We start from the raw sequence: 12,744 nt of genomic DNA on the forward strand, positions 1-12,744 counted from the left end.
TGAGGGCCGAGCACAAAATGGGCAAGGGTCCATAACAGCGTCTGCGGGCCGAGGAGGGGGTTTGATTAGGGGAGGCTGGCAGGACGCGGTATGAGGGGGTCTGGCGGACACGAGGATTTATTAAGGTGATGATGGCGTATGTCTTTGTGAAAGTGCACTTACCTTTCAGAGTAACGCATGAAAAGGGAAACATGTTATTCCCTTCTCTTCAGGGGTGACGTTTTTTTTTTTTTTTTTGTCTTCGTTTAGGGGTAAAACAGAGTTGGAAATAGCTTTGCAGTGATATACTATTAGCGAAAATCCCGATGCCGTCCATGCGGCTGAAAGCGACGTTTAGATGAATATGTAAATATGTGCTGCGCGCTTTCATCTCGATAACAAAATAAACACACAGCAAAAAAAAAAAAGAGAAACCAGCAGTTGAGAAAGCATCTGATCATAGAGATGTGGATGTTTGCATCATCTGCAGTTCGGATATAAATATTAATTTATATAGCGCTTTATACAATAAATTGCTTTAAAGCAAGCAGCTTTACACTATTAAACATGGGTAACTGTCAGTGTCGCTTTCGATTAGAATTACAACTTCAGTTTCTACTATAAAATCGAATCAGTGTGTGTTCATGTTTTTACTAGCGTCTGACCTCAAGGAATGAACCGGAGAAGATTTCTATGTCAAAGAAGGCGGAGCTTCAGAGCCACACCCACTTATTATGGTCATTCGAAGGGTTTTACCAGCCAGAGTGAACTTTTCTGGAAAGTTTGCTTTGGCGAGAAGTTTCGAACTCCAAAAACGAACACCAAACAAACTTCATTTTCGACCGAGACTGGAGAGCTCTCGGCTCTCCAGTCAAATTCGAGGCTTTTGGTCATACCTAGGATATCTAGGTCCACCAAAGGAGGGAGAGCATTTTCACATTTAGCTCCAAAACTCTGGAATAGTCTTCCTGATACTGTTCGTTGCTCAGACTCGCTCTCCCAGTTTAAAACTAGATTAAAGACGCATCTCTTCAGCCAGGCATTCATATAATACTTTTAATCTTACAGTTAAATCCGACCTCTAGTTCATAAACGCCAGAGGAGAACTGGCCCCCGACTGAGCCTGGGTTCTCCCAAGGTTTTTTTTTTTCTCCATTAGGTCACCTGATGGAGTTTCTCGGTTCCTTGCCACTGTTGCCTTTGGCTTGCTCAGTTGGGGATATTTAATTTCATTAATCAATCAACAATACTATTGATCAGCATTACCAAACGTGGACGTTTTACACTAGAAACAAACATTGATGTATTATTTTAATTTAATACTGTGAAGCTGCTTTGATACAATCTGTATTGTGAAAAGCGCTATATAAATAAACTTGACTTGACTTGACTGATTTTGTTCAAAATGACGTCACACCAGTTTGTCTTCAATTTTGCTTGTTGTACATAATGCCCTTAACGTGAGCTTGAGTGGGAATCTTAAAGACCCCCTGTGGTGAAAATCAAGCTTTTTAATGTTGTTTATATGTCTATGTGGTGTTTTTAATATGCTTTAAGACAAACCATGTGTAAATACATAAGTCGACAGCATTGCTGAGTATTTTCTCTTTAAAACTGCAGTGAACCAAAGACAGTCTCAAAAACACGGTTTGAAATCGCTGGTGTTTCTGACGTCACACACTACCTTGTAACCAATCAGATCAACGTGTGATCGTCAACCAGTGGATCTCTGAGCTGGTGTGAGTGAGTGGAGGCGGGGCTCATTTGCATATTCATAGAACCACGCATACTAAATGAGGCAAGGGTGTAGAGTTACATTCAAGCTATTTTAAGGCATGAATAATTTTTTTCAAGGAAAAAAAAAGTTTAAATATGTCATTTTAGTGATCAAAGATGAGTTTTAAGGGATACAATGATTGACTACGGGACAAGGTTACAGTCTACGTCAAGTTTAGGCTTACAACCAGGGTTAGGTGCTTCTGCATCAGTGTTATTTACCATCATTTCCCTCTGATTTTATGTGGTATATTTTATGTATGTAAAATAAAGTTTATTTTAAGTTATGGGTAGGGTTAGGTTTAGGGGTAGGGATGGGGTTATGAGTACTTTTTCAGACAGGAATGAATGTTGTTCCAGGATCAACAAAAAACGTTGACCCAGAAACGTGTTTAACTCAGGCATAATAATCAGGACGTGCACTTCTAAACCAGCATACACAGACACAGAAAGGTACATTTTGCGAGTGCATGACTGTGTGTAAGTCCACCAGCAACATCAGCACCGCCAGCTTTATAATCCTGGACCACCATCTCGACATCCAATAAGAGGTTCTTGCTAACAATATTACCATTGCATCTTTACAATACAGACTATTTTACCATTTAAATCGATCAGACTAACAGTTTTCACATAGCAACAGATGTCATGCATATAAATATATTTTAATTACACATTTGTAATGATGAAACTGCAATTTAGTACATTTAAAATATACTGTATTAACTTTAAATGTAACATTGAATAACACTACAGCTTAATTTATAATCAAGTACTTTAGTATGTTATTGTTAGTCAACACATCAAAATAAGTGCGCTTCTTTAAAACACGACAAAAGATGATTAAAACATATTGATTTAAACGTACTGTAATGTAAAGCTTTTAATTTGACATTATTACAAGATGCAATGTGTACTTGAGTGTGTCATTTCGTTATATTATCTGCAAGTCCAGTATTTTTTAAGTTATACAATACTTTCAAGATGTGAAGTACACTACAAGTGCACATTCAGTATAGTTCAGCACACTTCTCTTTTCACAAGGATTGACCCTATTAAGCTTCTACATATGACCATATTGTGCAATGATAAATCATTCAAAATAAAACAAAATATTTTTCTCCTTAATATATTTAGTTCAGATGCAAAAGCCTCTAAGTGCCATCTGAAATTTTCTTCTAGAATGATCCTTTTTATCAAGCTCGTATATTTAAGTTCAGTAATTTCACTTAAATGACAATTCATAGGTAATTTTCATTGCCATTTAAGTGACATTACTGAACTTAAATATACAAGCTTGATAAAAAGGATCATTCTAGAAGAAAATTTCAGATGGCACTTAGAGGCTTTTGCATCTGAACTCTTCATATATATATATATATATATATATATATATATATATATATATATATAAATATTTGAAATTATGTCAATAAAATGGGTTGTGTTTTTATGTCGACTTTGCTTTGATTTACAGTACATGGAATTAGAGGCATGTGACAGGTTGTTTATGCTAATAGGTAATAATGTTACGGCCAATCAAACATCAGCTTACTGTATGTTCGGTTTTACTGTTGCACAACAGAGACAGGAGTTATTGCAGTTATTCAACAAAAATTAACAAGTCCACACAATGAAAGTGCAGCCCGCATGATTAGCACATGAGCGCTGATATCAGAGACGTGGAGGTCAGGGAAGCAGTGGGCTGTGACATGCTGGGCTGTAGGTGGTGTGTGTGTGTGTGTGTGTGTTCTCAGAGCCAGCGTCTCTTTGTTAGTGAGACACTAGTGGCTGAGTAATCCGACATCCATCACCAGCTTAGAGGGCAATACACACAGTGAGCGAGCATAGGGAAAACAATACATAGTGAAACGGTGGGAGGCTCTTTGTTCATTACGCAGGCCTGTGATGCTCTTTTGTAGGTGTTTGGGGGTGGTGGTGATCCTGCAAAAGAGCCCCATGACAAAGCCATTTCCTGCTGTTTGGACGGCTCATTGTAATCAGCTCTAATAATGCTGTTTAACATGTTGCTCATGAGATGCGTTTCAAATTAAGGCCTTCCAAAGTCTTAAATTTGTGAAATTAAAGTTAAATTTTAGGTAAAAAAAAAAAAAGGCAGCTGTGGTTGCCAGAAATTTACCGTAAAAAAATACGGTAGCAACGTTTTAGGTTTTGCAAACTTCACTTAAAGTCCAACTTAAATCAAAATTGACCCTATTTACTTTCTTAGCTCATATTACTAGTCTTGTGGTGAAAAATGAATCCGTGCAAGTTAATACACAGAAAAAAATTGTTTGCCGTCGTAATCTTTAATCAAAGTCTGAAAAATTACTTCCGGTCTGGAATGGCGTTCCTTCTCTGATGATGTAGGTTTGACGGCTTGGGTTGGGAAACGCTTAACCACTCCCCTCAAACCGTTAGTCTGTTATGAGCAGAGATGGAGAGGAGGAGCGCTAGAGTAAAACCCTGCCCTCTGTTCAATATTCCCTTTCACTGGGAAATACGTCACAACACTGGAGAAAAGTCGTTTGCAACTTCCGGTTCACGCGGACTTTAAATTTACAGTAAAAAACATATTCTAACATTATCATAACATTTTAACATTATCATAACCAATAACATTATCTGGTATAATGTTAATTTACTGTAAAAGTATCTGTTTTGTATCACTGTAATACACTGACATCCACCAATCACAGTGGTGATGAGAGTCACATGATGAATCAAAGCTCATCCACAATACAATATATATATGAAGAAAAAGTTATTTCAACAAAAAATACATCACATGTGAAGTGTCACGCAGGGAATTGTGGGAATGTCAATTTACGTTTTTTTCACTGTAAATTATTCAATGACTTGTTCTTTTTCACTTAATTTAATGGTATTTTACTGTAAAATGTATTAAATGTATGGTTAGATCTATCACAGTTATTTACCGTATATATTACGGAAACTTTCTGCTAACCAATTAGCAGTTTTTCACTTTTATCGTTAAAATCACAATAATTTTTTACAGTGTGTCAGTAAGCCCAATTTGATTTAAGTTTTTATTTCTGTTTTAATTCATAACAATCTATAAAGAAAAGAAGCAATAAGTATCATTAGTACTTATCATTGATCATTGGAAACAGCATGGATCATTAGACACATGAACTAAAGTGCAGTTTACACTAACTACAACAATTAAACTTCAAGGTTTTTGAAATGACTGACAATTAGACATTTCCATTTTCCATTTCTAAACATGACTAGGTTTGTTTTTATATAAGCATTAATAAACAAACAGCTATAGCTACCATTTCTTCACAAACTTATGAAACTTATGAAATTGCTTTTCTGGGTCACACTAAAAATATGCACCAATTACCAGACATTAAAATGGTGAATTTGGCCTGTCCCGCCGACTCAGATCTTGAATCATTTCAATGTATCCAACAATAAAAATCATAAAACAATCTCAGAATTTTGGCACAATCTATTGAAGTGATATTGAATTACATGTTCCAAAAGCTATTGTCACGGGCGGCTGTTGCAAGGGAGCACATGACGGAGGAGAATTTAATCTTTAATCCAACAATGAAACACAGGAAACAACCTCTTAATACTGACGAGACAGGACAAAGAACTGAACAAAACAGGGAGCACTCACACCAGAACTAAAGGAGGGAACTAATGAGTTAATTAACCAACAGCAGGTGAACTGAATGAAACTGAACTATCAAGACAGGAACAAACACAATGAAACAGAGCATACTCCTGACAACTATTAGCAGTTTAGTTACAGTAAACTTATCCAAGAATGTTCTGCATAATATAAAGTAACATCGTGGACTTGCCATGGGTTAAGTTTTGGTTTAGGCTTAGTATCTAGTTATTAAGCAGTTATTACTATAGTAATGTAGAATACGACTGTAAAATCAGGGTCACACTTTAGTTTAGGGTCCAATTCTCACTATTAATTAACTATTAACTATGAGTTACTGCATATTAGTTTTTATAAATAAAGCTAGCCTCCCTCATACCATGGACAAGGACTTGGTCAACTAGAGTGGCACGAATTTCATATGAGACTGCTTGTCTCCTTGCCCTTCCTCATACTCCTCCTCCTCCTCCTCTTCCTCCTCTTCCTCTACTAGAGGAGAGCGGGGCACAACCTAACGTGAGGCTAGTTGTAACACCCTTGATTTAAATACTTGCACACACTGGCATGACGAAACTTAGTGTTTTTACTATTTGCCATAAAAACATATAAATAAAAAATTGCGCCAAAATTCAGAATAATTCAGAATTCAAAATTCTAACCCTAACCTAACTCTAACCCATCTTTGGAAGATATCACTGAACATTTATTAAACCAAGCAAAAGTAAATTTCTTACTTATGTTAATCTTTCATCTCTATTTTTGGTGATTATTTTAAATTAGACAAATCTGATATTATTTTAATCTCAAATATGTTATTTAACAGTTGAGATAGTTCTTTAATGCTGATCTAACCAGCAGAAGACACTAGCCGGCTTTAAATCCCAGTTGTGCAGGTGGGAAACGTTGTAACACTGCGTTAAAATAGAACTTAGAACTATTCTACACTTTTATGAATTCTATTGAGAAACCATGAGAAAAAGGGTGAATAAAGACTGAGAGTCAATGTTCAGAAATGATTATGTTGTATAGTTGTGTTTTCCGGTGTGTTCATTGTCAAACTCAAAGAATTATTTTATTTTCAATTATTAAAAAATGCCATTATTTTTTATGAAAAAGTTAATAATTGTATTTTATTGAGAAAATATTTTAGTTTGTCTTGTATATTATTTTGATTAGATCAGATAGTATTTTAAGCTGTCATATGGTCATGTTACAATGTACCCCACCCTATGGAGCATGTTGTCACATTTGTATTTTTGTATTAATAAAATAAAACCACATAATTCTACTAGACATGTGTGAAATTAATGTGGGGAAAAAATAAATACTCTGAACCCTAAGTAGATTTACACAAACTGAGAAAGTCAAAAAGTGTTAGGTTGTGCCCCGCTCTCCTCTACTCTTTTTACTCTCTACTCTAGTCTAATTTTGACTCTTAGTGTTTCCACTTGTGTAACTGTGTGCTAACTGAGCTGAAGCTGTGCTGACTTGTGTGAACAATATTGAATGCTAGTGCTTTCTAAATGACAACATGTAGGCAATGAGAAATGAAACAATTGTGTGTAGAGTTTGGCAGTGACAGTTCAACAAATCTGCCTCATGTGTCAAAACAGGGGAATAGTGTTTATAGTTTAGGGAAATGGGTGTGCTTTTTGATAAACGGCGTCATGGTTTTAAAAATTGTAGTTCAAGAGCCTGGTTATAGTGTAAAAAAGCAATCGAGAAAAACTGTAATAGTTAGTAAGGTAGTTAAGTTTAGGTAGGGTTAAGGGATGCAGAATAAGGCATTAACGTGTGCTTTATGAGTAGTAATAAACAGCCAATATCCTAGTAATATGCATGCTAATAAGCAACTAGATAATAGGGATAATTGGACTGGAATTTATCAATAACTAAACACTTGGTCATTGCTAGTACATTGAGTAACTGCCTTATATATTTAAAAAGCAAATAAACATGATTTTATGCCAAAAGAACCAAAACCTGGTTCAATGACCATGGTATTACTGTGTGACTTCATGTAATATTCTAATTTTCTGGGATTTTGATTTCGTGGGTTTCATAAGCTGTAAGCCATAATCATCAAAATTATAACAAATAAAGGCTTGAAATATCTCACTTTGCATGTAATGAGTATATATAATATATTAGTTTCACCTGTTAAGTTGAATTCTTGAAATAAATCAACTTTTTGATGATATTCTAATTTTATGACCAGCACCTGTATATATATATATATATATATATATATATATATATATATATATATATATATATATTGTAAGTTGTGTATACTAAAAATAAATAACATTTTGAAATAAAGGATCTTTATTAGCATTGATGGTCTCATGAAGAACCTTTAACACCCATGTAATCTTTCCATTCCATATAGTAGAAAAACGTTATTTCAATGATTAAAATGTTCTCACAATAAGAAGAAAAAATAAAGAACTGTTCACTGAAAGGTTCTTTGGGGAACCAAAAATGGCATTGCTTTGAAAACCCCCTTTAGGACCCTTTATTTTTAAAGACATCGGTGTGTTTATGCTACATTTTGTGTTGTTAAGTTAATATTAACTGCTTGATTTTAATGTCAGGTATGTTATTTGGACAGTAAATGTGAATTATGTCTTATTAACGTTCAAATTGGTCAAGTATGTTGGTGCTGAGATGGCATACATTATATGGTATATATTTATACAGTTCATTGTAAGGTAGTTTCTCCAGTTAAAAACAACAACAACTGGAGTTATTGTTAATCCTCATTATTTTAGACTATAGGAGCACACCTCCCATGAAAAATTCACTGGGATTATGAAGTAATCAAATGCGTTGTAAAGCTAAATTAGCCTGTAGGGTATTGTTTTCTAAGAACATTTCTAGCCTGTGCGTCCACCCTAGTCACAAAGGCACCATCATTTTCTTCAAGAGAACTATACATCTCATTCATTTTGCATTATACTAGCCTAACCTTCCATTGCAAGATCACGACAATAGCAACAATCAGACCTGTCGCACGTAAGCAGCGGGTAGCCTATATTTTCAGGAGCAGTTCATGGCAGTTCGTGCTCTGAATGGCACCTTCAGGTACAGGTTCGGCGGCTCAAGGTTATTCAATCTCGAAGGTGTCAAGGATGAAGCTTCTGTTGTGGCGACCATGAAACAATGCAGCCGCTAAACGGGACACGTTTATCACATACAAAAGCAGGAAGAGAAGAGCTCACCTGACACCTGATCTCGAGAGAGACCTGAAGACTGTCCCTGAGAGAGGGAATTACAGTGACAGCGAGAAAAAAACAAACATAAACAAGGCCCACGGTAGCCAGGGAAAGACTGGCGGACGCGGCTCGACCTTGAACTGGCAAGTCCGGACCTGCCTTTGAATGCTGGGTGGGAGACGCACCAAGCCGACTGCAGGACTTGGCTACACTCAATGAAAAGAAAAAAAAGCCTACTTTAAGCAAACAAGAGCATAGTAAACTCTTTCACCCTACTCCATTTTTGCATTTACTTCTTTTCTTTCGCTGTTGCCTCCTCATTGCCAGGGCCTTTTACTATGGCTACTCATGGAAGATGTCCCCTTCTGTTGTTTTCCCGAATAAACCTTGATTTGATTTCTTTATTTCTTTGTTTGTTTCCCAGTGGAGCAAAGACTTGAAAATGACGCTGCTTTACATATCTGAGGCGCAGCCTTCAATAGGTGAGCAGCCGTGGTGACAAAAACCTGACAAAAGCCCCAATGCTGGATCCAAATTGGGACCCCCTCATAGACTGGCTCGGCCAAGGCATTCTCCGATGCCACTCTCAGTTTTCCACCCCCAGCAATAGGACCCGCTGTTAGTGGCGGCTTCTCCCATTAAATGACTTGATTGGAACAGATGGAGGATGAAGTGAAACACAGACTTCTCAAGCAATTTCCCACAGCCCCTTCCCTTTCCAATCAACACTGATACTGTTTTTGAAAGGCGAAGTGTGTAATTCCTTTGCCACTAGTGGCACTAAACGGGATTTTTAGAGAAGCCAGTAGTTTGTTTGAGTAGCCAGACTGGGTCAGACATAACAACACTGGGACGTGCTGAGAATAGCTCACTATTTCTGCAATATATAGTGTGTATACTGTGTATATCCGTGTTGGGGAAAGTTACTTTTGAAGAAAAAAAGTGTTATAGTATTGCCTGCGTTACTCCCTAAAAAAAGTGCTTAGTTACTTTTAATGGAAAGTAATGGGTTACATTAACACCCAACAACCAGCCAAATGCGTGTGTATTTCAGCAGTGTAACGCACTAGCTACTTTGGTGGGTTAAATTTTAATATATCATTTTTTTTATATTAAATAACATCTGAAAAATGAACTAAGTGCAATGTAGTGTTGTCAAAAATATAGATTTTTCAATACATATCAATACTGAAATATCTGAAAGGCTTCCAATATTAGAAACAAGATACCAGCTGCGCTCTCTCTCTCTCTCTCTCTCTCTCTCTCTCTCTCTCTCTCTCTCTCTCTCTCTCTCTCTCTCTCTCTTTTACTCATTCCTGCAGATTTTGTGTTCACACCCAAAGTGTACTAACGCCGCCTCTCAGCACTAAACTGAGTTCTTTTTCGCTGCTTATTGACATTAAACAGTCAAATACACACAAAATAATGTCAAAATGCTGGTCTTGGCGAGTATTCACGTAAACACAGTCAGTTATGTTTTAAGTGAACATAAACAGTTGAGAAAGAAAACGCGTAACAGAGTAATGGATTGGTGTGTCGGCTCTTAAAGTGACAGCAGCCTAATATACATGTTGCCAAATTATGAGATAATATAAAAAAATCTATATGGCAGTTTTTCTCTATGTAATCAATGTCAAAATTGTGGTCAGCGAAAATGCTGAGTGGCTCGTAACTTTGGAAAACCACTAGCCACAGCGGCTGGTGAGCAAAAAAAGTTAATGTCAAGCCCTGGTTATGTTACTTTTGCGTTGCGTTTTCTCAACTGGGCTGGGCTTGCTTGTTTATTTTTTAATAACAAAAAAGTTCTACTTTTGGCAATTTGTAAGGGCTCTTTTACACCAAAAGTGAAAAGAATAAGCCTCAGGTTGAAGTAAATGCAAATTCACGTCTGTACAGTAGAGGGCGCTGCTCGAACAAGCCGTTTAGCTGTGCTGCTGTTCTGGATCGCAGAAGAATAGGATCCAATCACTAAATAGGGGGGAAAATACTTGAAAAAGTAACTCAGATATTTCGTTGTAAATTTAAAAGTAATGCATTGCTTTACTTGTTACTTTTAAAAAAAAGGTAATTTGATTACGTAACGCACGTTAATTGTAATGCATTACCCCCAGAACTGGTGTACAACATGCAAATGTTCTGTGAATACCCTGTTACTTTTACCAAAATGGGCAATTTATAACATGTAAAGATTATGTGAGTATCAATGCAATGCACTGTGAAATGAACGGACCAGAAGATCCGGGCTGTCAAACGTAAAAGTCCAACATGAAAAGTCTGTATTCATTTATTCTCTCTCATGTCATTCCAAACCTGTACAACTACATGGATGCCAAATGAATGAATTAAACATTCAAATGATGAGGTCATGTGACAAATGTAGTCACAACAATGTGTCATACTTTTTTTTTGTTTTTTGTTTTTGGCAGTGTATACTCTACACTGTGCTTTATGCTTGTTTGGTGCTGGTCTAGTAGGCAAAGTTTTTTTAGTTACGCAAGTTAAGAAACCAAAACACAACATATACAGTAAGCTGGCCTTTTGAACCGGGTTGAAAGCTAAACGTACCGTCAAAGTGAACGTATGTGTGTGCTGGCATGCAGACAGGTCACGTGACCCACTGCGGTAGATCTGATCTGTGCTGGTCCCCCGGATATTATCATGGTTAATGGATGAGCTGAAGGCCCATGAAATTTATGACACTCATTAGCTTAGCGTCCCTCTCGCTGGCTCTTTCACAGCGAGGCGTGGGAGGGGCCGTGTGTTTGCGTGGGGTGATCTTTAGCCCCTGCTCTGGGATCAGACAAACACTTATTAACTGAGAGGAATGCAAACACACCGGAGAGAGAGAGAGAGAGAGAGAGGGGAAGAATCTACCCCCATCCACACACACACACACACACACACACAACAAAATTAGCCATGCAGGGAATGAGCTAGAACATTCTAGAAGCGTGGAATCTCCCCGAGGGTGAATAGACTAGGACACTGTGACCTTGAGGAGGAAAGTAAGCTGCCCGTATGCCATATACACACATTAATCAGCTCATATCTGGAGTCACTGGAAGTTTATGAACACTGAATACAACAATTATTGTTCTGCCTTGACAAAGCCTTCATAATGTTGTTGCACAGACTTGACATTCTGACTCCAACTGACAGCGTTCAAGTTTTATCAACCAATCGGTTGATGGTTTTCCTGTAATGGATGATCACATATTTACATTTACAAACTCAGTTCTTCAGAAGGTTTAACTTATGATGTATTGTTTCTGACTGGACTCTCCCATAACAATCCAATCCAAAATCTCAAAAATGACAGACTTTTTATTGTGAAAAAAACGTAAATGGCAACACTTTATTTCCACTTTAGACATTCTACTAACTATAAGTAACTTTGCAACTACGTGTCAACAAGCAGTCATTAGAGTATTAGTAGACTGTCTGCTTAATATCTGCTAACACTTTATTTTGATGCTCCACAACATACATTCTACTGACTGCTAATATGTTTACACGTCACCGTTTTCACCTAAAAACGTAAACGTTTTTATGCATTTTGGCCGCTCGTTTACATGACAACAGTGTTTTGGGTGCCTGAAAACACAAACTTTTGAAAACGGGGTTCAAAGTGCAAGTTTTTTAAAACGGGCTCCGTGTAAACAACAAAAACGCGAATCTCGAAGACGATGACGCCGTGCATATGCGTATTACATGTTCAGTTTAAAGTGTTTCATCGCCATCTAATGGCCTGACAGCAGAATACAGCGTTTTTAGTCGTTTTCGCAGATCCATGTGAATGGGGATCGTTTTGACAACGGTGTCGTCTGTGCGCGGAAAACTCGAAGGAAAATCTTCTCCGTTTTAAGTGTATCGTTGTCGTTAAACGTACCCTACTTTACAACTACATGTCATCTTATACTAACCCAAACTTCTACTACAGTGTACTAATACTCCAATGACTGTTAGCTGACATGTAGTTGCAAAGTTCCTTATAGTTAGAAGAGTCTCCAAAGTGGACCAATGATATAAAGTGTAACTGAGTAATAATACAGAAATAATACACTTTAAATGAACATAAGGAAACACTTTATTTTTGTGTCCTTGTTACACATAACATGATAACTA

This window comes from Squalius cephalus, assembly GCF_949319135.1.
Source record: "Squalius cephalus genome assembly, chromosome: 1".
Classification (NCBI taxonomy): Eukaryota; Metazoa; Chordata; class Actinopteri; order Cypriniformes; family Leuciscidae; genus Squalius; species Squalius cephalus.